The 24,676-nt window shown below is 36.5% G+C and overlaps 1 long non-coding RNA gene and 1 pseudogene across 1 annotated transcript; both read right to left on the reverse strand.

Moving 5' to 3' along the window:
- Window positions 1-3,554: 3,554 nt before the first annotated feature.
- On the reverse strand, window positions 3,555-24,676 carry LOC144241452 (uncharacterized). Its single transcript, XR_013338078.1, has 3 exons — window positions 24,439-24,676; window positions 13,210-13,538; window positions 3,555-5,174 (listed from the first exon to the last, which is right to left on the reverse strand). It is a non-coding gene; the product is annotated as an uncharacterized LOC144241452 (long non-coding RNA).
- On the reverse strand, window positions 11,466-11,586 carry LOC144241628 (U2 spliceosomal RNA; annotated as a pseudogene).

Consider the following 24,676-nt stretch of genomic DNA (forward strand, 5'->3'; position numbering starts at 1 on the left):
AAAGAAAATAAACACAGATTGTGTGTGTTCATTTACTGCTTGAAGTACCTTTGGGGAAAAGAGACATCAACAAGCTTTCTTTCCAAACCATTTGCTTTTCCTTGTGCTTTTTAGCACAGAGCTGGACCCTCTGGGAAGGGATGGGGTCTTGTAGAGTGCATGGTAAGTAGTTGCACTGGCAGACATTATATCCCTTTCCTGTACAAGACCAGGAGTTGAGTCTTCGAATATCTCCAGGAGGGACTATGTGGCGTGGGGAGATGTGTTCAGCTCATTCCCGTTAGTATAGTTCACTCCTCATTCAGACTCAGAAGGATTTTGCTGGTTTCTGCATTTTATGCTTTCAACTTTTCCCTTGCCAGATTATTCATGGACATCAAGACTGGCACTATGTTGTTAAGTCTACAGATGAAGACTGAAAATCTGCCATTTCATGTCAAACATAGAGATTTGGTCTCTAGCAAAATTAAGAAAGAGGAAAGAGTGTTTTTTATATTGACTCCATGTTGATAACCACACTCCTCCTACAGCGAACCCAGTCTCCTGCTGTTATCTCTGTATACCCAAAGAATCACCCATTTGCATACCACCTGAACATGACTCTTGGATTGGATAGCTCATTTAATTTTCCCCTTCTCTCTTTTATTCTCCTTCCTTCCAACTAAATTTACCTGCTCTCTTTCCCATCACCTTGAGATCCTGAGATCCACTGTAGGGTAGTTAATTAATCTGAATTCAGTGTGTTATTCTGTGGTCAATTCCAGGTGACATATTTTCATTTAATGTGGGTACTCACATTTTTCATTTTCTCTCCCTTTTACTTCCTCATCCTCAGAAACCCCCTCACTCAGAGCAGTTAGCTGCAGCAAAGTGCACCACAGGACACACTGCTATCACTGATTGGAAATTACATTGACCTGTGACCCAAGGACAGTAATCTATTATCTGACTGAGACCCTATGGCATCACATGGTACCAAATGCTCTGCCCAAATAGAGATGTATTGTGCCAAATTTATTAGTTCTCAGAAAAAATAAGAAGTCCACCAATTCTTATTGTCTGAATTCACAAGGTCATAATGTAGAACACGGATTAATGGCTGTGGTTAGGAAGGTTTAGGAACTGAACTCACATTCAGTTCACATGAGACCCAACTATACTTTGTTTTCTGTTTTTGATTTTTGTGATACTCTGTCCCCATGCTGGAGCTTTCTTTTCAAGGAAGATGGCACTGAGGGAAACAATAAGGATCACCTGGGGATGATGCCTTGGTTGTAGGAAGGAGTCTACTTTGTTCATGTTAACCTCTGGCTCTGCTGTAACAGAAAGTGTCAAAGGATTACCTAGGCATTCCTAGAATAATTGAGTAGGGAAAAAATATCATGGCAATTCCCTGAGTTAAATGAAAGTCTGTTCCTTTGATGGGGAAAATTTAAAGTCTGTTTATGGACCCATGGAACAAGACAAGCAATCTGCATATCACTTCAAATTCCTTCTATAATTGTAATACCCACATTCCGTAATACCAATTGTTGATTAGAAATTAACTTTGTGTAACTCATAGATGTTCCTTTGTTGGCTTGTGCCAATTTCATCTGTATTAGACAGCTTCCAGAGTGTAGGGATAGTGTCTTTTAACTTGATCTGGATAGCATTTGGCCTAGTGATTATTCTAAGAGTGTTGAATAAAAGTCATTTTAAGGTGGTCACTCCGATGTTAATGTGGATGTATTTGATGGTGACGTTGATAAACTTTAGACTGAAGATATGTCACCTGCAATGATAAGATATCACTAACTGATATTCTATTATGTTTATTTTTTGTCTCCTCTTCTAGAACTAAGATCCGTGCAGATACTTGTTTGTTACAGCTACATCCTGAATGCCTAGAACAATGCCTTTTTTCTTTAAAAAAATTTTTTTACCTGCTTTATTGAGGTATAATCGATATACAAAGAACTATATTTAACGTGGACAATTTGATGAGTTTGAACATGTGCAAACACCATGATGCCATCACCACAATTACAACAGACATAAGCCAACACCTTCCAAAGTTTCCTTGTGCTCATTTATTTTTATATTTTTTGTGTTGTTTTGTTTTTATGGTGAGAACACTTAACATGAGATCTACTCTCTAAGCAAATTTGGCAGTACACAATACCTTATTATTAACTATATAAGCACCATGCTGTACAGGAGATCTCTACAACATATTCATCTCACATAACTGAAATTTTATACCCACTGAACACCTCTCCATTTCTCCCACCCCCCAGGCCTTGAAGTCTTTAATGTAGACACTTAAAAAATATTTATTGAACAAATGAATACTTAAAGATTAAAAAAAACCTGAAGAGGAAGCAATTTCCTCTTCCATACCCAAATTTTAGTATTTATTCTTCTGCAGACAAAGTGCTTTTCTCTATGCTGTGCCAGACCTACTTTTTTTTGACTGCCGTTACCCTAGACTTTAATGAATGGTTGACCTACTTGGTGCGATTTTATTTTTTTTGATAATGTGGTATTTTTGGAAGGTACATGCCTGATAATATTTCTTATCCTTGACACTGATGTGGTGACTAAAAAATATACCCCAAATATATGCTCTTGTTGCTAAGTAATTTGCCAATGTTTGAATAGGCAGCAAAGGAGGATGTTTTCATAGTGTTCAGAAGTAGAGACTGCAAAAATAAACAGTACATTTTCCTGTCCCAGATCTGCCTTGTTCTTTCATAAATAATTATTGTATCTACATACACAGACACATATATATATACACACACATACACATACAGTGTGTATAAATAGGTAATTAGAAAAAAACTGTGGCATATATCTCACTTTAAGAAGGTTAACATTTCCACAACATTCTTAGGAAAATTAATTGCAGGAGAAATATGTTCCAAATTACTTCAAGGTTACTTGGAAAGTTATCTCTATATGAAAAATGGTTTAAATATTGAATTCAGGTCAATTTTCTACAAGTTCTGTTTTTATAGGAGAGTAAAACCAGTCAAATAGTGATTTGTAAGAAGACTTTCGTTCTGTTTTATGTTGTTTTTACCTTAGGGAACATTTCTTGAGAAACACTTATATTTCCAAAACTTAGTAGATGTTGTTTATTTTACAATAATCTTGGAAAAGAAATAATGAGTGGATACATTTAGGATTGCTACAAGCAATCAGACTTATGGGGCACCATTGTTTCCTTCCACTGCTTGGAAGAGCATTTAGAAGCAGTATTGCTTGTAGCTGGGAAAAGAAGAGTCATAAGTGAGAATCATTTAAGCTTGTATTGGTGGGGCACCTGTGTCGCTCAGTCAGTTGAGCACCTTACTTTTGATTCTGGCTCAGGTCACCGTTCCAGGGTTGTGGGATTGAGCCCTGCATCAGGCTCCGCGTTGAGCATGGAGCCTACTTAAGATTCTTTCTCTCTCTTTCTCTCCCTCTTCCCCTCTGTCCCCTCCCTACTCTCTCTCTCTTCCTCTGTCCCTCTCTCCTGCTGCCACACTCTCTCTCTAAAAAATAAAATAAATACATAAGTAAATAAATAATATTTAAGCTATTTTATTTGCTTATACAACTGACACAGATATCACGTGTCTCTCGAACATATAAATATAAAAATCCTGCAGTATAGATTTCTTCATCTTTGCAACTATAAATATCTATAGTTATTTTATAACCAACTCACTGGTCCCTTTTGGCATCAAAAGACATTGATACTCTATCAACTGTGACAGATTCTTATTAAATGTTATGTTTACTCTATGTAAGTAAAAAATAACATTTTCTCAAAAATAAAGGAAGCTGCATAATCACCAGATTATAAATTTACAGTGGCCGGAACAATGGGAAGTTTGTTTACCATGGTGTAGGAGGGATCTAGCATGGTGCCTGGCATGGGAGAATCACACAACAAATTCTTGTTGACAGTCTGGCCCATGAGGAATATGATGTGACAGAAAAGTCAGGTCAGGGATGCATTTTTAGCTAAGGGGAATGTCAAGCACAAGCCATGCTAACTCACCATGTCCTTCAAGGAAATGGCCAGAAACACATATGTAATTCAGAGGAGTAAACATCTTCAACAATTTTAGTAGAGCTTTCTATGTCCAACACCATCTGAAGAATTTTACAAATTAGAAATCAGTGGTTTGAATAAACCCAGATCCTGAATAGCTATTTCCAGCTTTTCAAATGTGCAAAACACATTTTTCCTCTTTAGTTTCCAGGAGAGACTTGAAGAATCAGCATCATTTCAGGAATTGTTTTTGTGGCCTTACTCTCAAGGAATAGACAAAGGAAAGCCAAGAAGAAGAACAACAACACAAGCCAAGTACACAAATGGACAGTTCTGATACAAAAGGCCAAGGCTTTATATAGACCAGTCCAAAATGGAACGGTTTTGGGGTCCCTGACTTCTAATCATAACTGGTGTGGGCCTACTTGGTTTTTTTAAAACAATTAAAACATTGCCATGTGATAAAAATCAGGTGTAAGAAAGTGAAAGATAAAACTGATGATATAGGCAGGGTCTGGAGGGTACACCGTCTGCTAGGACATATGGAGAATGTTAAACCTCAATTTTAGAACAATAGTGATTCCTTGCATGGATCTGATGAGCTATATTTTGAGAGGTTTGAGAAGAGTCACACGGAGAACACGCACATGATCCCTTTGTCCCAGTTCAAACCTAGAACATTACTCATTGCTTCAAAGAACCCTGAAAGCCCTTCCAGAGAATGAGCTTCTCTTTCCTTCTCAACCAGAAGAACACCAATCCGTATTTATGACTGTTGTTACTCGAACCCAGGCAGAGGCTCGTAAAGGTCCCAATCAATGTAGTTTGTGGAAATGATGCTGTGTGACTGCTTGAAGCTAAGTCATAAAAGAGCTGTGACTTCTGTCTGGATTCTCTTTCAGGACACTCTCCCTGAGAGACCAGTCCCCAGGAAAAAGCCAGGCCACGTGCAGATGTTTGATGTTCTCCTTGACAGCTTTAGCTGAGCTAATGGCCGACACCAGCAGGGAAACCTCAGACACATGTGTGAAGGAGACTCCCAGATAATTCCATTGCTAGCTTTCAATCTTCCAGTTGAAGCCCCAACATTGTAGAATAGAGACAAGCTGTATCTCCTTTCTTTGTGCAACCTCACAACCTATAGAAACTGAGAGATAATAAATAATTATTGTTGGTTTAAGTATGTGTTTTGGAGTAGATCACTAATAGATCACTAATGCTGTAGTTTACCATATGTCACAGACTTGGCCTATAGGTCATATAGATGCTCGTAGATACACACAGACTTTTAAGTCCTAACTCATTTGCAAGATAAATTAGAGATTTCTTCTGAAGCTTTCCGAAACCATCATTTACTTGTAAGCAACATATTTGCTTTAATGGTGAATTGTATAACAAAAAGGTTTTTCATGTATTCAAGTCAATCCTTACAGTTCAGGAAAAAGTGTGTGTGCAGGCATGTGGGTATGTACTATAAAAAGATTTATATGCTATTATATATATTATATTATAATATATATTATAATTAGCCTNGTGATGAATGCAATCTGCCTTTGGGTGAATTATTAAAAGGCTACATCTGAAAAAATTTTGAAAATTTTTTTGGTCGAGTGATGAGTATGCTAACTTGTGTCTACACGTGAATGGTATAATTTTATAAGTATTTTCATATGGTAGAGCAGCCAATGCTTTCCTTTAAAGCGTTTTTAAAATTTTTATGTTTATTTATTTTTGAGAAAAAGAGTGTGAGTAGGGGAGAGGCAGAGAGAGAGGGAGACAGAATATGAAGCAGGTTCCAGGCTCTGAGCCATCAGCACAGAGCCTGACATGGGGCTCGAACTCATGAACCATGAGATCATGGCCTGTGCTGGAGTCAGATGCTTAACCAATTGAGCTACCTAGGCACCCCACCAATGCTTTCCTTTATACACCGTGCTTTTCTGCTGAAAAAACTTTAGTCAAGGCCGTCTGTTCTATGAGTTTGATTTTACTGTTCCTGTTGTCCCATCATCAATAAATTGCAGAGATTTATTTTTTTTTATATACTAACTACTGATGAAAGAATTAATATGGGAAAATGTGAAAAGTCCACTGAGGATATAGGGACTAAGTCACTATGAAATAGCATGATTGAAGAAGTCATGATTTTCACTTCACTGTGTTACCAGTGTTTCTAGACCCTACATTTCTTTCCACCAGATACTGTATTTAAACTTATAAAACAGACCTGGTAAGTGAAACCCTTCCATTTAGGGACCAGAAGATCCCATTAATGACTAGTGGATGTGTGGTCTGTAAAAGCCACATTATTCCCTTGCTGGCCATTTCATTCAGTGGAGTGGTCACAAATAGCTCTTTAATGCCAATTCATGCTTAGGAAGTTCCACGCTAAATGAAGTAAAAACAAAAGACTTCGCCTTGTAACCATACCCAAACTCAAATCCCATCTCTTCTGTAAAGTTTTCCCCAACTACCCTTGATCTCCCTTTCACCCCAATTCCCTGCTGTTGGGTAGTGTGTTCATGTGCTTTAAGACACCAAGTTTAGGGCTTAGAAACATATCAGGCCATGAGACACATACTTGCTTTTGGCTTATTCACTTGAAAACACCACCAGATAAAAATATTCTTAGAATCAGATGATTATAATAAGGATACTTACATTGCCGATACTTCATAACATATTTTTCTTCCCTGCAATTTAAAGTATTTTCTCATTGATCTTACAATGTGTAAATATCAGAATGAATTTCTCAGTGTAATTATTAATAGGTTACTTGGATTCATTGTCCTTTAAAATAAATGTTTTCAAAGGGAATGATAGGCAAATTTGTAAAATTATTCAAGATATTTCCCATAGGAAGTATTTGTTGAGTGGCTATGAATCCTCAAGTCACAAGCAAGGCAGGTTTTATATGGAAAGAGGGGTTGGATTAATTAATCTCTAAGATATTTTCTAGCTTTTTAACATTCTGCACCTTTCAGTGAACAGCAAGAGCAAATCTCAGATTATGCTAGTGAGTACCTTCAAATTAAGTACATTTGCATGTATATGTAGGTCTCTAAAACCCATGATCAACAGCAAGGTGGCATTTTACTGAACCAGTCCATAGCAGTACAGGATGAGGAAGGCTCCAGTGTGTCTTCATATTTCACTGATGAAAAACTGTCTGAAAAATGGTGTTTATAAAAACATTCCTTTGCTGATTGTCTGCACCCCCCGCAGGGTTCAAGTGAGGGGTCTAAGAATTTGGAGAGGGCAAAGGCAGTGAAGGGTGAATGAATCCTTTCTCATCATTCTAGAGGTCACCCTCAATAAGGCCACTCTTATGTGGGAGGTGGAAAGGAATCTGATGGTGCCTGTTTGTTTTGGCAGCCTGTATCCTGAAGATGCACACATCCAGAGAATGACAGAGAGCCATTTTTCCAGGCCAAGGCTAACTTGTGTTTCCATAACATTGTGGGAAGCTGCAAATGCAAGCCACACAGGCTTGTCCCCAACCTGTGAACAAACAGCCCTCTGCCTCCAGAGATACCGTCCCTAAATCACCTTTCACCCATTGAAGACTCATTTTAAAAATTAAGAAAAAAAAATGCTGAAGAGGTGTATTTTATATATTAATGATCAAGGTTACCCAAGGAGAATAAGACTTTCCTTGTCATTGGTATCATCAACAACCACAATGGCAGAGGCAGCAAATGACAACGGAGCATCCAGAGAATTTAAGTCTCTATTGATTTTTTGCAATTCTCAGAATATCGATTTATTGCTATCCTTGTTGTTATAAATGTATTAGTCAGGAGTCTAGATTCAAATGGTTCTCAAAATTAATTCTCTACCCATTACTGAGTATAGTTATACTTTGTTGACATAAATCTCACAACTTAGAATTATTCACAAATCACCTGTTCAAATCCCCAGGTTCACCAAATATAAGGTATCACGATAGTTTGAATCCAGAAGGGATATGAATTGGGGGTATAGCTCAGTGGTAGAGCATTTGACTTTTTAAGGGCGGTGAGGCAGAGGCAAGCACCACCATATTAAAGTAGTTAAAAGTCTTATGTAGAAAGTCTAGCTGCCTTCACACCAGGCCTACACAGCTCATGTAACAACTATTCTGGAATAATGTGTTAATCTTTATTAACTTCTTCCACTTGTTTGTTATGGCATACTATGATTTTTCCTTTATAATACTATTACTACTTGATTTTGAATGCACATTACATATGTATTCACTGTTTTTACCACTAATTAAAATTTCTGGCATTCTGTCAACAAAACACTCTCAAACTTTGTCAAGACTTCTGTTTGTCTCAAATTTGTAAGTGGCCATGTGTCTTTGAGCAGGGCTTTTCTAGCCATTCACACCCAGCTATACTAGTCACATAAAAGCTTGTTTTTCTGAATAGGTATAGACATAAAAATAATACCTGAATAGGTATAGGCATAAAAAATTTTACCAGTCCTTTTAATGTTTATTCATTTTTTTTGAGAGAGAGAGAGAGAAAGAGTGTGTGTGTGTGTGTGTGTGTGTAAGCAGGGGAGGGACAGAGAGATAAGGAAACAATCTGAAGCAGGCTCCAGGCATAGAGTCTGATTTGGGTTCTTGAACTCATGAACCTTGAAATCATGACCTGAGCTGAAGTCAGGCGCTTAACTGACTGAGCCACCCAGGCACCGCTTATCAACTTTTCACACGGTGTCAAGCACTTATACTACTTCATGTGCATTAGTTTATTTAAAGTGTACTGCAAACCTATGGAAGAGGATCTATAGTTATCCTCATTTCTAAGTGAGACATAAAGGTTAAATAACTTGCCCTGTCACAAAGGGAATGCATAATGGAGGTGAGATATATTTACATATAAGTGGAGATAGAATAGTGAACTAATTATACAACTTTGGATGTGACATTTAATGGTTTAACTTAAAAAAAAAAAGAAACCATGAAACACAGCTATTGATCATGGCAGTATGATAGACAAGGTTTTCTGACCAACTTTCTGCTGAAAACAACTAAAAAGCTGAGTAAGACAAATACATCAATAACCTGGCAATAAAAGAAAGGATAATTAGAAGGCAAATACTAAGTGAAATAAAAACGCAGAAGGGTGTCCTAAATTTTGCTTTCATCTTAAGCGTGGTCAGTAAAATCTGGTGGGTTTGAGCTTATGAGATGTAAAGATATATAATATACTGAATACACACACACATACACATATGATGTAAATTTATCCCCATTTATAGTATAAACACATATATACCTATATATACTAGGATATAAATTTATTTATAGTATATATACACACATGCACACATACTTTATCCTGAAATGTAACTATTGACTTGAACACATGAAAGACGTTTTTGTTATAGAATTAACCATTAAAGCAAAAATGTTTTCATAAATGAATGATGGTTTCAGGGTTCAGAAGAGAGCCCTAATTTGTCTTGCCAATGAGCTGAATAGGATCTAAATGTCTGTGTGCAAATTGAGTATCGTTATGACCTACAGACCATGAGGTCTATGAAAGATATACAGATGTACATGAACTGGGAGAAACATAAGAAACTGTTTTCTAGGCCTAGATAATAATTACCTTTCAATGTAATTATCCCTGTGGTTAGTGTAAGGAGAGTTCTGATTTTTCTAGAGGTCTGGTTTACAACTTCATGCACAAACAAATGCCATGCACGTTTTGCATCTCTGAAAAGACTTTTGGTGTAGGATGTTGTTTTCCTGGGTATTCCTGGGTCAGAATATTCCAGAATACTCCATCTCCACAAGGAGTTCATAGACTTGTTTCTACTTGATCGGTGACTTGAGTAATTAGAAACCCTGTGTATGAGACTGGCATTGTTACCAACATCTAGTTTAGGAAAAATTTCTCTCATAGAGGAGCATTTTCCCCTTAGGGAATAGTTTAGTCACCTGGCTCTTGTACTTCATTATTAATTCATCACTAACTGTTTTAAAAATGATTTACAATTACTGTAAGAACTGTTGTTCAATAATAATTTTTGCTCACCATTGACAAAAACAAATGTATCACAAGATGCTTCCTCAAAAAACAGACCCCTGGGTTCTAAAGTTGAAAAGAACACTGTAGCATCTTTCACTGACGTTTTGATGATCTGAACTTCTTTAACTGTATGCAGACTCTGTATTCAGCTTATATTGTAGATACTAACTTTGCGTGAGTTCAAGCCCCACATCGGGATCTGTACTGTGGAGCCTGTTTGGGATTCTCTCTTTCTCCCTCCCTCTCTATGCCCCTCCCCTGCTCTCTCTCTTTCTAAAATAAATAAACCTTAAAAAATATTTTTTTTTACTTAAAAAAAGTAACCATTTAGAAAATAAGTAGCTGAAAAATTCTAGGAAATTGAATGCTGGAATATAGCAATGAGAAAAGACAGACCAAAGTCTAGCATCCATGGAGTTTCCATTCTGGGAATGGAAGGCAAGAGCACATATCATGTAAGAGCATATTTATGCTATGAAGACTGTGGTCCTGAAATTTAGCTGTGACTATATTTATTTTTTTCCAAGGATAAAAAAGCACATAGCAGGCATAATTTAAAATTATTTTTAATTCTTTGTAGACATTCCAGAGAAGTCAGTAAAGAAAAACCAAAAAACCTTAAGGTAAGAAGGTTTTTGCCCCCCCCGTCAAAAAATAACAAATGAATGAAAAATTGTAATAAGTGCCTGCCTATAACAGATCTATTCCTCATCCTGTAGCCTCACAGCTAGGCCTGCTCTTTGCCCTTATTTGCTCCTTTACCAATATCTATAGTCATTTTTTGATTAATTAAACACAGGATTATGTTAAAATTTTAGGCACTGTTTTAGTTATTTCTGTCAAGTTACCTATTCATTTTGACCACTCTGTGAACCCATTAACTACTTGGTCATATATTAGTCTGACTTGATCAGAATACAATAATCTAGTAGTCTATGAGGGTAGACCCTTGTTTAACTGAACTCTGGACATCATGATAAGGTTGTTCTTCAACAAATTTGAGTTGTTCATTGCTGTCCCATCTATTAACAGTAGTGAAAGCCTATGGTTGATGAGTCAGCTAGTAACAGTCCCAAAGCCTGTTATAGAGGTCAGGGGTCAAACAAAATTGACCTTGTCAATATAGGGGAACAGCATCTATGAATCTCTCTTCTATATCTGAAGTGACTTTAGTGTTTTGATCACTCCAGTTGCTGAAAAGAAAAGGCTCCAAGCTATGACCCTACCCACCTCCTTATCCCCAAGGTTGATTGTAGGCCTGTACTACAGGCTACTGTTCCCTTTTGTTAGTTCTAGAACAAGTCATCCAGTACATTTATTCCCCGAGGCCTTAGAATAAATTGACTTATGCAAAGGTCAATCCCAGGCAAAGAGCTCTCACTGCCTTCCCACTAAAGTTCATATGCAATTTAAAAGAGTGCTGAAGAGACCATAAATATTCTAGAACTATGGAGATCCTCTGAGAACCATATAAAGTGTTCCTGATAAGAACAGATACTACACTTGATCTTAGCCAAAAGTCCGAGAAGCGATGAGAACCATATAAAGTGTTCCAAATATCTTCTGTGATTTGAAGAGTTTGGGGTCAACCAAATATTCCGAAGTCAAGGATATGACCCAAAACTCAGCCTTCTGTCTAGGTGTTAATGTAGTGGCTAAGAGCATACGTAGTCCTGGGTTCATATCAACAGCCAGTAACTAGCTATGTAACCCTTGGCAAGATACCTGCCCATCTATGCCTTTATGCTATAAAATGGTTATATGGTTATCATGGAGATTTACAGGCTAGCGAATAAATGAAAGCAAGTACTTAGCTTAGTATTCAGTAAGAGTTTGCTATTATTTATTGTTTTAGATGCAATTTTATTCTGTGCCTGGCTTTCAACTCCAGAGTGAATATCATCAAAAGCCATGTGTTTCAAATTAATATTCATGACAGAAAACTGGGTAGTGAAAATAAAATTCACATTAATGAAACAGAATAGAACAGAAAATATCAAAGACCACCATATAAAATAAGCATGAGTATAGCACACAGCATGGTGCCTATAGTTAACAATATTGTATTGTATACTTAAAAATGGGTTCAAAGGGTAAATCTATATTAAGTGTTCAAACCACAACAAAAAGAAAAAAAACACTAATAACAATAAATAAGATTTAAAAATAATAAATTCAGTTCTTGGGGAAAAAATAAGCATGAGTATTTCATGAAAATTTGTTTCAGATTATATATTTGTATATTTGGATGGAATATATATATTTTACATATTTACTTTTTTATATTTATATCCTGGTGTAAGCTGTATTTCTTAATGTGAATCGCACTCCAAAAAGCTAAAGAAGCACTGAGCTAAAGTCCACTCTGTTAATTTGTTTAGTCTGATAGAAATGAAACTCTGCTCTTGGTAGAAAGGGGAAGGTTCATTATGCAAAATACCTAATGGCCCAGCAGTTTTCATTTTGGTATTGTTGCATTAAATTTGCCAGTAATGTGGTGGTTAAAAATATGGAAGAGGCTGTATGCAGGAATTATGTTAAGTGATTTAGCTTTACATGAGCCGATGGCTTCACAAGATTGGCTCAGTTTCTATGAGTTCATTGTGTAAAATCAGGTATTTTGTGGCAAGCATACCCCTTCCAAGATGAAAGCATTAAGACCTAAATTTCATTATCTAGTTGATTCAGTGCACACGTGCCAGGCTGCATTGTTGACACGTGCTCAGATATACAGTTGGTGAATAAAAAACATTTAAAAAAATAAACAGAACAAGCAAGTTCTTCCTCTTCTACATCTTTGTCCTCACAAATGTGCTGTATATACTACAATAGTAGTTCTTTTAAAATTAGCCTCAACTGATTTATGTTAACTCTATCAAACAGATGAAGGGGATTCCTAATGAAGTAGCTAAAACTGATTGCATAAACATTGTTGGTAACTAATGAAAACAGTCCAAGAGTATAGGGACCTGATTCTTTTACCTTTCTCAGCTCCAGGGAATTAAACTCTCACATAACATGGGTTTCGTTCAGTGTTTTCCACTCCAACAGAAGTTTTCTTTGTAAGACTCCTTCAAGTAGCATACCGATGGGGCTAAAGGAATGACTTCTAAAAAATCTGTTATGTTTTTTTCCTAGATTTTTCAAATATATTACCTTTGGTTTCAGCTCATCTTTCCCACAGAAAAAGTGGGGGCGGGGGGGAGTGCTTGTTTTCATCTGGCTGGAGCTATGATGTTTTCCTTCAGTACAGAGAGAAGTTGAGAGGCCATGTGTCTGGGTCACAAAGACAGATCTCAGCTGTGTTTTTCAATGTGCAGGTAGGTGGTCTCAGCCTTCTTGGCAGAACACAGTAGTCATATAATAAAATGACTCCAGGGACAAAGTGCCTTTGTCAACCTGCCATCAAAGACAGCGGTTCCTCCTCTCCTAATATGACAAAGTTGTTCCCTTCAATGCTGGAAACCATCAGAAAACCCCAAACCCTGCAGAGTAAAGAATTCCAAATGAGTCCCTCCTTGAAAAAAGAACAAACAAAACAAAATACAACAACAACAACAACAAATGAAAAAGATTCTTTAAGACATGGACAGATCACATCAGTAAAACATGAATTGTATCTGAGCTTCAGAAACATTGTGTGAACAACACAAGAACCACACTAATGATCCATAACTGGTGTACAGGCTGTTAAGAGAATCACATGCCAACCACATAAAATATATTATAAAACACTAGAACCACACAAGCTAGGTTGTATTATGCAACCAATAAGGAATAAAATTCTACCAATCATTCCACTCATAGGAATAAAGCCAAGACAATTTAGAGATCAATTAAGTCAGATACATCATTCTCTCTTTTAGAAATCTTTTATATGATTTATATATTTAGAGATCTCGGATTATATAAATTATGGCTTATTAACGGTTAGTGGCTCAGTGAAGGTATTTAGAAGCCTTAACCAGTTCCACATGGGATCATCAATTGATTAGCATATTTTATAATATGTTTCCTTCATCTTGTTTACTTCAGCTCTATTTCCCTGCATTATTTTTATATATGGCAAACAGAAGCAAATAAGCCAGATACTGAATTTTCAGTTTCTTAGGCATTGCACTCAAAGTGCTCATTCAAGGACACAATGGAATGGAGTAGGAATTTGAGATGTAACTATGCAAAGAAATAATCCCTCTCCCAAATCTAAGAGGGGAGATAGATTGAAAGGTGACACAACATCATTTTCAGGTACTTATATAAGGGGTATACTTAACTCATATTTCTTATGGATGCTTATGTAGCCTAGTTAAAAGAAGCATGCAACCAGAGTAGAGTTTCTGGGTTAAAAAATTCCAAGAGCATAAAACATTACTTGCTCTTTTAGTGTGGGGTCACTATTCAAATAAAGCATCTTTATTGGAGATTATCACTATTATCTGCATCTTCACAGTCATATTTTTCCCTACAATATCATGATTTTAATCATTTTATCATCAAACTTTGTCATATCAGTTGTTTAAATTTACATACTACATAGATATCTTAAATACTACTTATGCTTACACTAGTTTATTACATGGCAATTTAGTTCTACATTTCATGTTAGGAATAGAATAAAATTAATGAAGAATAGGTTATGAGTTCAATCTCTGGCAACCTAAGTAACTTTCTTCTCCCCACCAAGGCCAGGGAAAGCAGCTCTGACCTGGCCAGCCCTCTCATAAATGTAAGTCTTTTGCCTCACAGCAGGTTGGATAGGGAGTCAAAATAGAGTTCTACCACTAACACTGAGCACATTGCAGAAACCCTATGACTTAGAGACAGTGGTTTCTGAAGAACATTTTCATTTTATTTCATTGATTATCAACAATCTAACAAGTCAAAAATGTTGAACCAAACCACAGAGGCAAGATATGCCTATATAATTTCTAACTGAAGAAGCAACTTTAGATAGCAGGGAAAAAATGCAAACATTACATGAATCTCTGAGGATCTTAGTATTTGAGGGTAAGACGGATTATTGGTCTGCCTTCACATAATATGTGATTGCTACTTTCACCGCTTAGTATTTTGTTCAGTGTGTTTTTCAGGGTTTCCAGTGATAAGCCTGTCTTAATGGGGATTCCATGATTTGAGAGATCTCATCAATAGGAAGTTTATCCTAATGTGGTTCTTGTGTTTTTAACCAGACATTTTTGAGGTCTTGATGAAGTCCAACTATTTTTGTGTAGACCACATGAATTTTATGGGAGTCATTCCATTTATTTTTATTTAGGGAGGAACCTGTCAGGAATTTCTTTTACCACAGAGCAGACACTTTTTGTGATTATTTGTTCTTTGTAGAATACTGATGAAGTTTTTGATGTGTTAGAAGTCCAACAGAGTTGAGAATTTAAAGGTCATAAAAGAGAATTTGAAGAGAATTTAAAGGTTTATAGGGGAGAGAATAGTTTCTAGTTTGGCAATTGACAAAACGAAAAATGATAATTAAGAGTTTGGGTCTCATGATTCATTGTTGTTAATATAGATACTTCAATTATTTTAACTATATTTATTGGAAAGTTTTGTAAAAATCAATAAATTCACCAAAATAATTATTCATACTGGTGGTTTCATCCCTCACAGATGAAATGTTCATTTGTTTAACAATTCACTTTTCACTTTTCTATTATTTGACTTTGGAGATAAGAATTAATCTATGATGGTGAGGAAAGGTCAAATCTAAATAGAAAACATCCTAGTTGTATTTTGATAAAGTTATCGAACATAGAGGGTAAAGCATAAAGATATTAAGGCAGGAAAAAGCATTGATAGCTCTTTGTAGAGAAGTAATGGAATACTATAGAAGATATTATACTACTCATATAATTTAGTCATAAAAGAATAAATAACAAGGAGGAAAGATAAATTTAAAAATTTTCTTTCATGATGATTTTTTTCTGATCTCACATAACCTTAGTTCTCATATTCATCTCTTCAGAGATTTGCAAATGTCCTATTTATTTTTCTTTATCTCTTAGCTCTTTGTTTTCTCTGACAAAAATGCTCTTTCCTCCTCCCTCTCTGTTCATCAATAACCTACTCTTCAAGTCCTTGTCCTTCATAATACCTCCCCTGACCACTCTTATCCACCCTGATCTCAATATTTACTGGTATGAACCAGAATTCTCCAAAATAGAAGAATTGAAGCATTTGTTTTTCTACAACTTTAAAAAATTGCTAGTGTTTAGTGAATCAAGGACTTGGTTATCTCACAATAAATGAGCTCATTACTCCCCAGAGGCATTCAAAAAACACAAATGTGATAAAAAGCAAGGGGAGACATAATAACAAAGGAAAGACAAAGGGAAGAAAGGTGCTGGCAGTGAATAAATAAACTAAACCTATGGATCAAGTGAAAATGTAGCTGAAAAGAGACAGTGACACAGCATGTCCAGCAAAGAAAAATTCTAAGACATGCAAAGAAACTGGAAGATGTAATCCAAAATCAAAAGAAGAATCAGTCAATACAAGAAGACTCACATATGTCAAGGTGAGACATTTTATCAGAAAAATGGAAACTACAAGAAGGAACTAAATGGAATTATAGAATGGAAAATTCAGTAACAGAAATGAATTCATATAATGGGCTTAACAGTAGACAGGACACTGCTGAAAAAGGATCAGTGAATTTTAATTTAAAGATAGACCAATAATATTTATGTACACTGAAGCACAAAGGAAAAAATAATGCCAAAAGGAAAGAGAAAAATCCACAAACTGATCAGTGTCTGGTATCTGTGGTACTTAACAGATTCAAGTTTAGTGAACCTCAAGCAAGATAAATATAAAGGAAACCAAAACTAAGTACATCATAGTCAATCTGCTAAATGCTAAGGATGAAGTAATCTTGAAATATACTCCAGGAAATACCAATAAGACTGGAGGGTAAGTTCTTATTGGAAACAACAGAGGCCAGAATACAGAAAGACAACTTCAAAGGACTGAAGGGAAAAAAAAGACAATATCATATTAAAATGAACAAAAAAAAGTCCATGCTGAGAAAATTCGTTTTCAGCAAATACGAACTTTAAGAAACATTATGAGTTCTTCAGTAGAAGGGAAGGAGATATTTGTGAAAACTGTGATTGGCAGGAGTAAATAAGGACCATCAGAAAGAAAATCATCCAGAAGTCATACGAACAATGATAAACAGAAGACAATCTCTATCCTCAATGTAGCTTTGAGACATATACACACACATACCAAAACCAACCAACCAACCAACCAAGCAACAAACAAAAAACAAGAGCAACCAAAATAGAGAAGGTCAAATAGGGGTATGTGAAGATGGAGGGAAGGAATGACGCAGAAAATCAATGCTGATGGAGCAACTTTCCCATAACAAGTAGCACCACTAAAATGGCTTACAAATAAAAACCTCCTACTCTATTACTATGGGAATGAGCTGTATGGACTTCAAGGTGAGTTTCCATGGACACCATTTGAGACTAAGTCTTAAGAACTGGGAAGGCAGAGATGCATGGGGAATTACATAAACAAGCCACACTGACTATTTCCAACATGGCTCCCCATTAGTGAATCTTATCCCAGCAAGTAGAATGATCCTTTAGTCTTTTACACAACTTCCACCTATGTTCCTCCATAAGCTAATCTCAATATAGCACCCAGAGGGATTCTTTGAAAACGTAAATCAGATAATGACAATCCCATTCAAAACCAATTGTGACTTCTCATCTCACTCAAATCCAAAGCCAAAGCCTTACCAGAGCTTATAAGGTTCTCTGTGACATAACCCTAAGAATCTCTCTTAAGTTTTCTTACTATTCTAGTGACATTGATATGCTTGCTGTTCCTCAAACACATGTGGCTTTAAGGCCTTTATTCCAGCTGTTCTCTCTAATCGGAATTCTCTTGCCCCAGATACCAGCAATGCTGGTGACTTCTCTAAGGTTATCTTTTCTTAAGTTCACTTTTTCAATAAGACCTTCCATTACTAATCTATTGTACTCTTCTTGCATCCTGGAATTCTACATTCCCTCCTTTTGTCTTTTTACTACATAGAATTTAAAACCACCTGACACAACTATACATTTCACTTATTTGTTTCTTTGCTTTGTCTGCCTTTATTAGAATTATGCTCCATGCTTACTTCACTCCTGCATCCTCAGTGCTTTGAATAGTACTTGGCACATAGCGGGTAATTCATAAAGATTTACTGAATACATCAATAAAATAAGAAATAGTATAGTTGTTTCACAGGGGAGAGAAAATTTTATGAACAGATTTGTAAGTGATTCACTAGAAAATTCTGCTGGGGGTAAATTGTGTAAGAAAATGTTTCTTTCCAAAACTCTAAAAAACCCTATTCAAGTCTCCAGTTTTATGAACCTCAAATTTCTTACTATAAACTGAGAATCATAAAATACATATGTCATGGGGATGCTGTGAAAACTAAATAAAATTAAAGAGCATGAAGCACAAAGTATAGTTACTGCAGTGTCTTCACATGGAGAAGGATGTCTTCAAAATATATTGTCTCCCAGACCAGTTTTACTTACTGTCATCCAGGGAAACCCCAAAACTATCTCGGGGACCAGACCTGGGGCAGTGTTACTCTTCTTCTAAGGAGGAAAAAAGTCTACCTCACCCACCTACCCACCAATGAACCAAACAAAAATAGTCTTTAGTAAGAAGACAGTCTGGGCTTTGTTTATGATTTTTTTTCTCCTTCTTTTGAAAAATCAGTGAATCTTGTCCAAATTCTAAAGAAGTCATTTATACAATTATTTACAGTACATAACTTAGGAATATATGTTTGCAATAATTTCTTCATGATGATCTCCACATAGATAAAGCTATCCTGAGTTCTGCATAAAGATGCTCTCCCAAAGATCATCTGGTGGATTTCCTAAGTATGAAAGACAAGTGACAGCATGACCATCTAAGATTTTGTGATGTTTCTGATTAATTTGGAAAGTTTCTGATTAATTTGGTTAAAAGAACCACAGAAAGAAAATGTAAACATTATGTTAACATCCTAATGAGTACCTACAGTAATATGCTGATGTCAGCAAAGCATAAGTGAAGTAATTTGGATGTTTAACCTTCCTTCCCAGCCTAAATGAATTAATCCTTGATTTGTGAGATGTGTGCTCTATATGGAAATAGTTTTCATCTTTCAGCATTCTCTGAGCCCTGGTATTTTCAATCCCATGCTCTGGATTTGGCCCTGGGAAGAGCACTTCAACAGAGTTATCATTTCTATGGAATATCAGAGGTTTATTGTTTTAAACTCTGGAGCAAATTTTAGCAGCTGTGTTTCATTAAGAGCCCTAGCCCAACACAGTGTTCAATTTTGGAAATATATAAATCTTTCCCTCTTTTCTTACTTTACTTCTAAGAAAGAAACCTCAAGCTTCATGTGATCATCCTTTTTTCCCTAAATATATGTTCTTTGATCAACTTCTTTGACCCCAATAAGAACACCTACATTGGGTGGCTTGATAATGAGGTGTTATGGAAACCAGTGAGGTGTGATGGAAACCAGTGAGGTCCTAAGCATGTGAGATATCTGGCTTGTCCATGGATTTATCCTTACTCTCCTCTGTTGTAGGGCCTGCTGGCTGCCATTTTGTTTGTTTGATATTTGAGTTCAGGAAGTCAATAGAAATGTTAGACAGCGAGGACATAAAGAAAACACAACCTTGGGAAAGGATTACTACTGATCTTTGGTATGAGAAACCAATTAAAACTCTATTTTTAAACTGATTTTATGCCTTATACAAGTAATCTGTTGTCATTGTAAGAGTATTTCCTAATGGCTAAGGATTTACTGGATAGGAAAACATGATCAGTAGATCAAAGTCAGAAGCAGGGTGGTATGCTAAGTGAAATTGTGCCAGAGCTTTTCTTTGGTATTATTATGCTCAAATAGTTATGTATTTGATTCCCTTAAAGAGATACTTTTCTTTTATATTCCTGGCCTCTTCCCATTTCAGCCTTTTTCCTCCATACTTCTCCTGCCAGCCAAAAGACTACTTCTGTATTTCCATTTTCTTCACTAAAGAAGAAAATGAGTACTTGCTTCTTAAATCAGCTTTCTTAAACCACTTTATTACTGGCTCACTTTTTTCCCCTTGCAGGAAGTAAAAATATTGTACTTGATCAAGAGACATACATATTGGAAAAATATCTGACTATTCATGGCTGCTGTTATTTGGGAATTCTTATTTTTTCCCATGTCACTTAGAGGGCAAATCAAATCTTTTGGGGGAAGTAGTGTATCCCCATGAATTGCACTTAGTTATTTGGAATGCAGGATTTAGAAACCATTCTGCCTCCTCTTCAAGGACATTTTACTTTCTACGTGGTTCAGAAGTTTGAGTATCTGGGTCTCATAGAGAAATAAATTAATGTCAAATAAACTCCTAATAACATTAGCAGATAATTCCTGCTTTGCCACCAGCTGTGAATCTGAGCAATTTAGTTAAGCTTTCTAGGCCTTGACTTTATTTTTATTTTTTTTTGTCAACATTTTATTTATTTATTTTTCTCTTACAAATAGTTTATTGCTACACATGGCCAGATTTCACTGTTTCTCATTGCCATGTAGTATTCCATGGTATAGATAAACCACATCTTCTTGATCCATTCGTCCGTTGATGGGCACTTAGGCTCTTTCCATGTTCTAGCTATTGTTGAGAGTGCTGCTATGAACACTGGGGTACATGTGCTCCTATGCTAGGCCTTGACTTTAAAATAAGAACTTCTGACTACACTGTCTAAGGTCATGCTGATTTCTAATTTATGTAATTCTGAATACAGGGAAATGGATGGGTTATGGAAGAAAAAGAGGTTCAATTTATTATGTGGTACTTGTATTCTTTTCTAATTTGTGACATGTAACCTCTCAATCCTATCTTAATTTTTCCCCTTGGGAGAAACTAGGATAATAATACTGACTTCAGAGGGGGTTCCCTTCCTGTGTGTAATGTTTAATAATACAATTATTAAACAGATAATGTTTAAATAATACAAAATGCAGTTGACAATCCAAGACCTTAAAGGCAAGTGAAAAACTAAATTAGGATATAAAAAATAAGATTACATTTTGCAGTAGGTCAGAAAAAAAATGTATGAAGTCACATTGGTCGGGTGTTCTCATGTTGCACTTTTATTTGATAGGAAATTCTTGGTAAGGAATGCTGTAGGAAAAATTCAGCTCTAACTGAGATGTCAGTGCATTGGAATTTCATTTCCTAAAGAATTCCACAGAGAAGGCTATGTGTGGGGGCTGCTGTGTGTGGCAGAGGCTGTAATACCGTTTATCCCAGAGTACCTTCTCAGACTCACAGTGATACAAAAGCACTGAGGTAGGTCTCACAAGAAGTTATAAACAACTACCAGGAGTTGAGACTGACCAAAGCTAATGACTGAGATGGGTGCGTGGTAATGCCTTTGGCCTTTTTCTTGGTAATTCTTCAATCAAGGTCAGATACTCGTGGAAAAATAATCCACTTTACAGAGGACTCCGAGAACCCACCAAGTGACATAATAGTGAGGGTCATCCTATGGTGTACCTGTGTTTCACTTTCTCTGATTTCTCATTCATTTCGTAAAAACTCCTGTCCATTACAACTTTTGGGTCATTTGGCTCAATTCTCTGCCTTGCATGACATCTGCATCTTGTAAACTTTTCCTAGTTGTATATTTTCAGTTTAAACATGTCCGTGACAGTTTTACTGTCACAAAATGAACTTGTTTGCGCCAGCGTTTGCCAATTCACAGATGTCTTATTTATAGGATACAAGAAGATATTTTTCTTCATTTAGAATACAGAGAATCATGAGCCTTCACAGTCTTAAAATTCTCCTTACCCATAAAAGCTATGAGAATAGCACTGATCCAAGATAAAACAAACTTTGGTCAAATCAAGAACAATGGAGTTCAGTGAATATTTAGAAAAGAAAGTCGACTGCCCAAATCTATTTCTTAAACCTCCATGTATTTTAATAATTCGAGTGGCTTTGTGGCTTGTGCACTGCATGTTCCTCTTACAGTTTGCTGAGATATATTTTACATGGTTGCTTTTACTGGAAGCTGACTATCAAATAGTATAACAGGCAAGGGGCTTATTTCCAGCAGAGTAAGAGATCAGCGTTTATTTGCATAAGAAATGCATCCATTGATTCAATGGGGCATCTTTGTTTATAGCTACTATAATACCAAGCACTGTTGGTTCTGGGGGTACAATAACAATCAGTTCAGACATGATCCTAGCTCTCCCTAATCTCAGACAAGAGTATGTGGACAATTATAATACAATATGTAAACTACTAGGATTAGGCAGTACCTAGAAGGGATGCCCAGCCTAGACTAAGAGGTTGGAAAAGGCTTCCCTAAAGGTACAAAATCTGTGTTGAGTCCTGGAAAGTGATCTGAAGGGAACAAAGTGTTCTGACTACAAAACCATCTACCCCCAAGCTTAGAGGCTTTATGCAACCATGATATTGTATGTTACAATTTTATGGGTAAGGAATTTGGGCAGGGCTGGACAGGGAGATTCCTGTGCTCTGTGTAATATTCATACAGTGTGTTATGTTCCAAGCCCTGTCCCATCTGGAGTTGCTTTTTTTTTTTTTTCCATAGTGGCTCAAGGCTCACAGAGAGGCCATGAGAGACTAAGATGAAATCAGTAAGGTGTTCCCTAACCAAGGTTCATCTACTCTATAGCATCACTTCTTCAGCCTTATATTGCTTCCTAATGAGTCACAGGGAAAGCCAGATTCAAGGGGCAAAGGCACATAAGATGATGAGTAAAAGGAGGCAAGGCTCTTTGGGGAGCCATTTATGGAGAGCAGCTACCTCAGCAGGTGATGGGGAAAAGAGGAGAAACTGAGTCTCAACAAGGAGAACATGGTTTTTTTGAGGAATTAGAGAGCTTCACTGTTCTACACTTTGTGGCAGTGAGATACATGATATATTTGTCTCCTTTATCTTTATCCAATATGAATTCTACTCGTCATTTGAGAGTTACTATTGGTAAGATTTCTCTGAATATACCTAGCCATTTTTTCTCCTAAGAAGTCTATACAGTTTCCCATTTCCCAAAGGGAGGAAGAAACCATGAAAGTCACTGGCCATGATCTGTTGCCATTTGACCCTTGTCCTAATGTCTCAGAAATCTTTTAGCTTCTCAAACCCAGTAAATCAAGCCAGGTTTAACCTGTAGAACAAATATTTTGTTATAACATGAAAGACCTGTATAGCCTATATTTGTCAACCTTGTCAACATAATGAGTTAGTACTAACTGGTCTCTATCATTTTCCCATACTATGTTACCTTTTTTCATAGTATGAAGCCCTTTTCTTAACTTGAGGCAAGGCTCTAATCTTATCCATTTATTCTGCTGATTAAGCTCCTCTCTATTTCTCCTGGTAATCAGGGCCAAGTCAAAGGTCGGAGAAAGCTGAGGGGGACATCTTCCGAACAGCATGACTTTTTAAAATAAGGCAAACTTGGGGTGACTGGTGGCTCAGTCGGTTAAGTGTCCGACTTCACCTCAGGTCATGATCTTACAGTTCCTGGGTTCAAGCCTTTCGTTGGGCTCTGTGCTGACAGCTCAGAGCCTGGAGGAGCCTGCTTTGGATTCTGTCTGTCTGTCTCTCTCTCTCTCTCTCTCTCTCTCTCTCTGTGCCCATCCCCCATTCATGCTCGGTCTCTCTGTCTCTCAAAAATAAATAAACATTTAAAATTTTAAAAAAATAAGGCAAACCTAACCTGTAATAATTCATATGAGATCACCTATTTTTTACTGCGAATGAAAGTGAAATCAGGGTGTTACTTTCATGTTTAGTTCTTTGAATTTTTAATTTAGGTATAAAGACCCCCTTTGCCACATACTTTAGAGCTTCAGGCAAGCAATTTCTATGTTACAAAATAAAACTGTAATCATCTGATTATGTCATAAATGGCTTAAAGACAAAGACACTTGTTTTTCCTCTTCCTCTTCTAGGTAGACCTCTATTTGAGTTGTTTGCACATAAATCCACAGTTTATATAGGAAATAACTTCTCACCTGTTAGGCCTAGAATTTTTTCTGATTGTTTTTTTAAAGTTTAAACAGAATATAAAGTTTTGAGACCTCAGGGGCATCTTTAGTTACCTGTGTTTCAAATACTTAGCACAGTATTCCTGTGAAACTGCATCTTCACATCAGTTTCCCTTTTTCTACATTAGAAAAAAAGTGCTTGCAATTCCTTTGTAAAGAGATCATCCTATCTGTCATAATGACTTTGGTGGAGTCGGAGGAGCTGGTGGAGAGAAGGACCATTGTAAGTTGCCCAGTGGGGGAGAGATAAAAGGACATCTTCGGAACTTACCTGCCTAATGTTCAAGTTGAAGTTTGAATGATGTGACTAAACTTGTCTGTCTTCCTTTCATTCCTTCTAGTCTTCAGCAACACTTACTGTACTCATGTGTGCCAGGGCTGAATTGGTATTTTTTTGGAAATTAAGAATGGGTCCAGTTTCATGTCTTGTTTGCCATATTGCAGATAAGAGATGCATCGCAAGAATGCAGAAGTCCAGAGATGGAGATGGCTTTGAGAGTGGGAACCCT

Source organism: Crocuta crocuta, unplaced genomic scaffold (genome assembly GCF_008692635.1).
Source record: "Crocuta crocuta isolate KB4526 unplaced genomic scaffold, BGI_CrCroc_1.0 scaffold25, whole genome shotgun sequence".
Taxonomy (NCBI): Eukaryota; Metazoa; Chordata; class Mammalia; order Carnivora; family Hyaenidae; genus Crocuta; species Crocuta crocuta.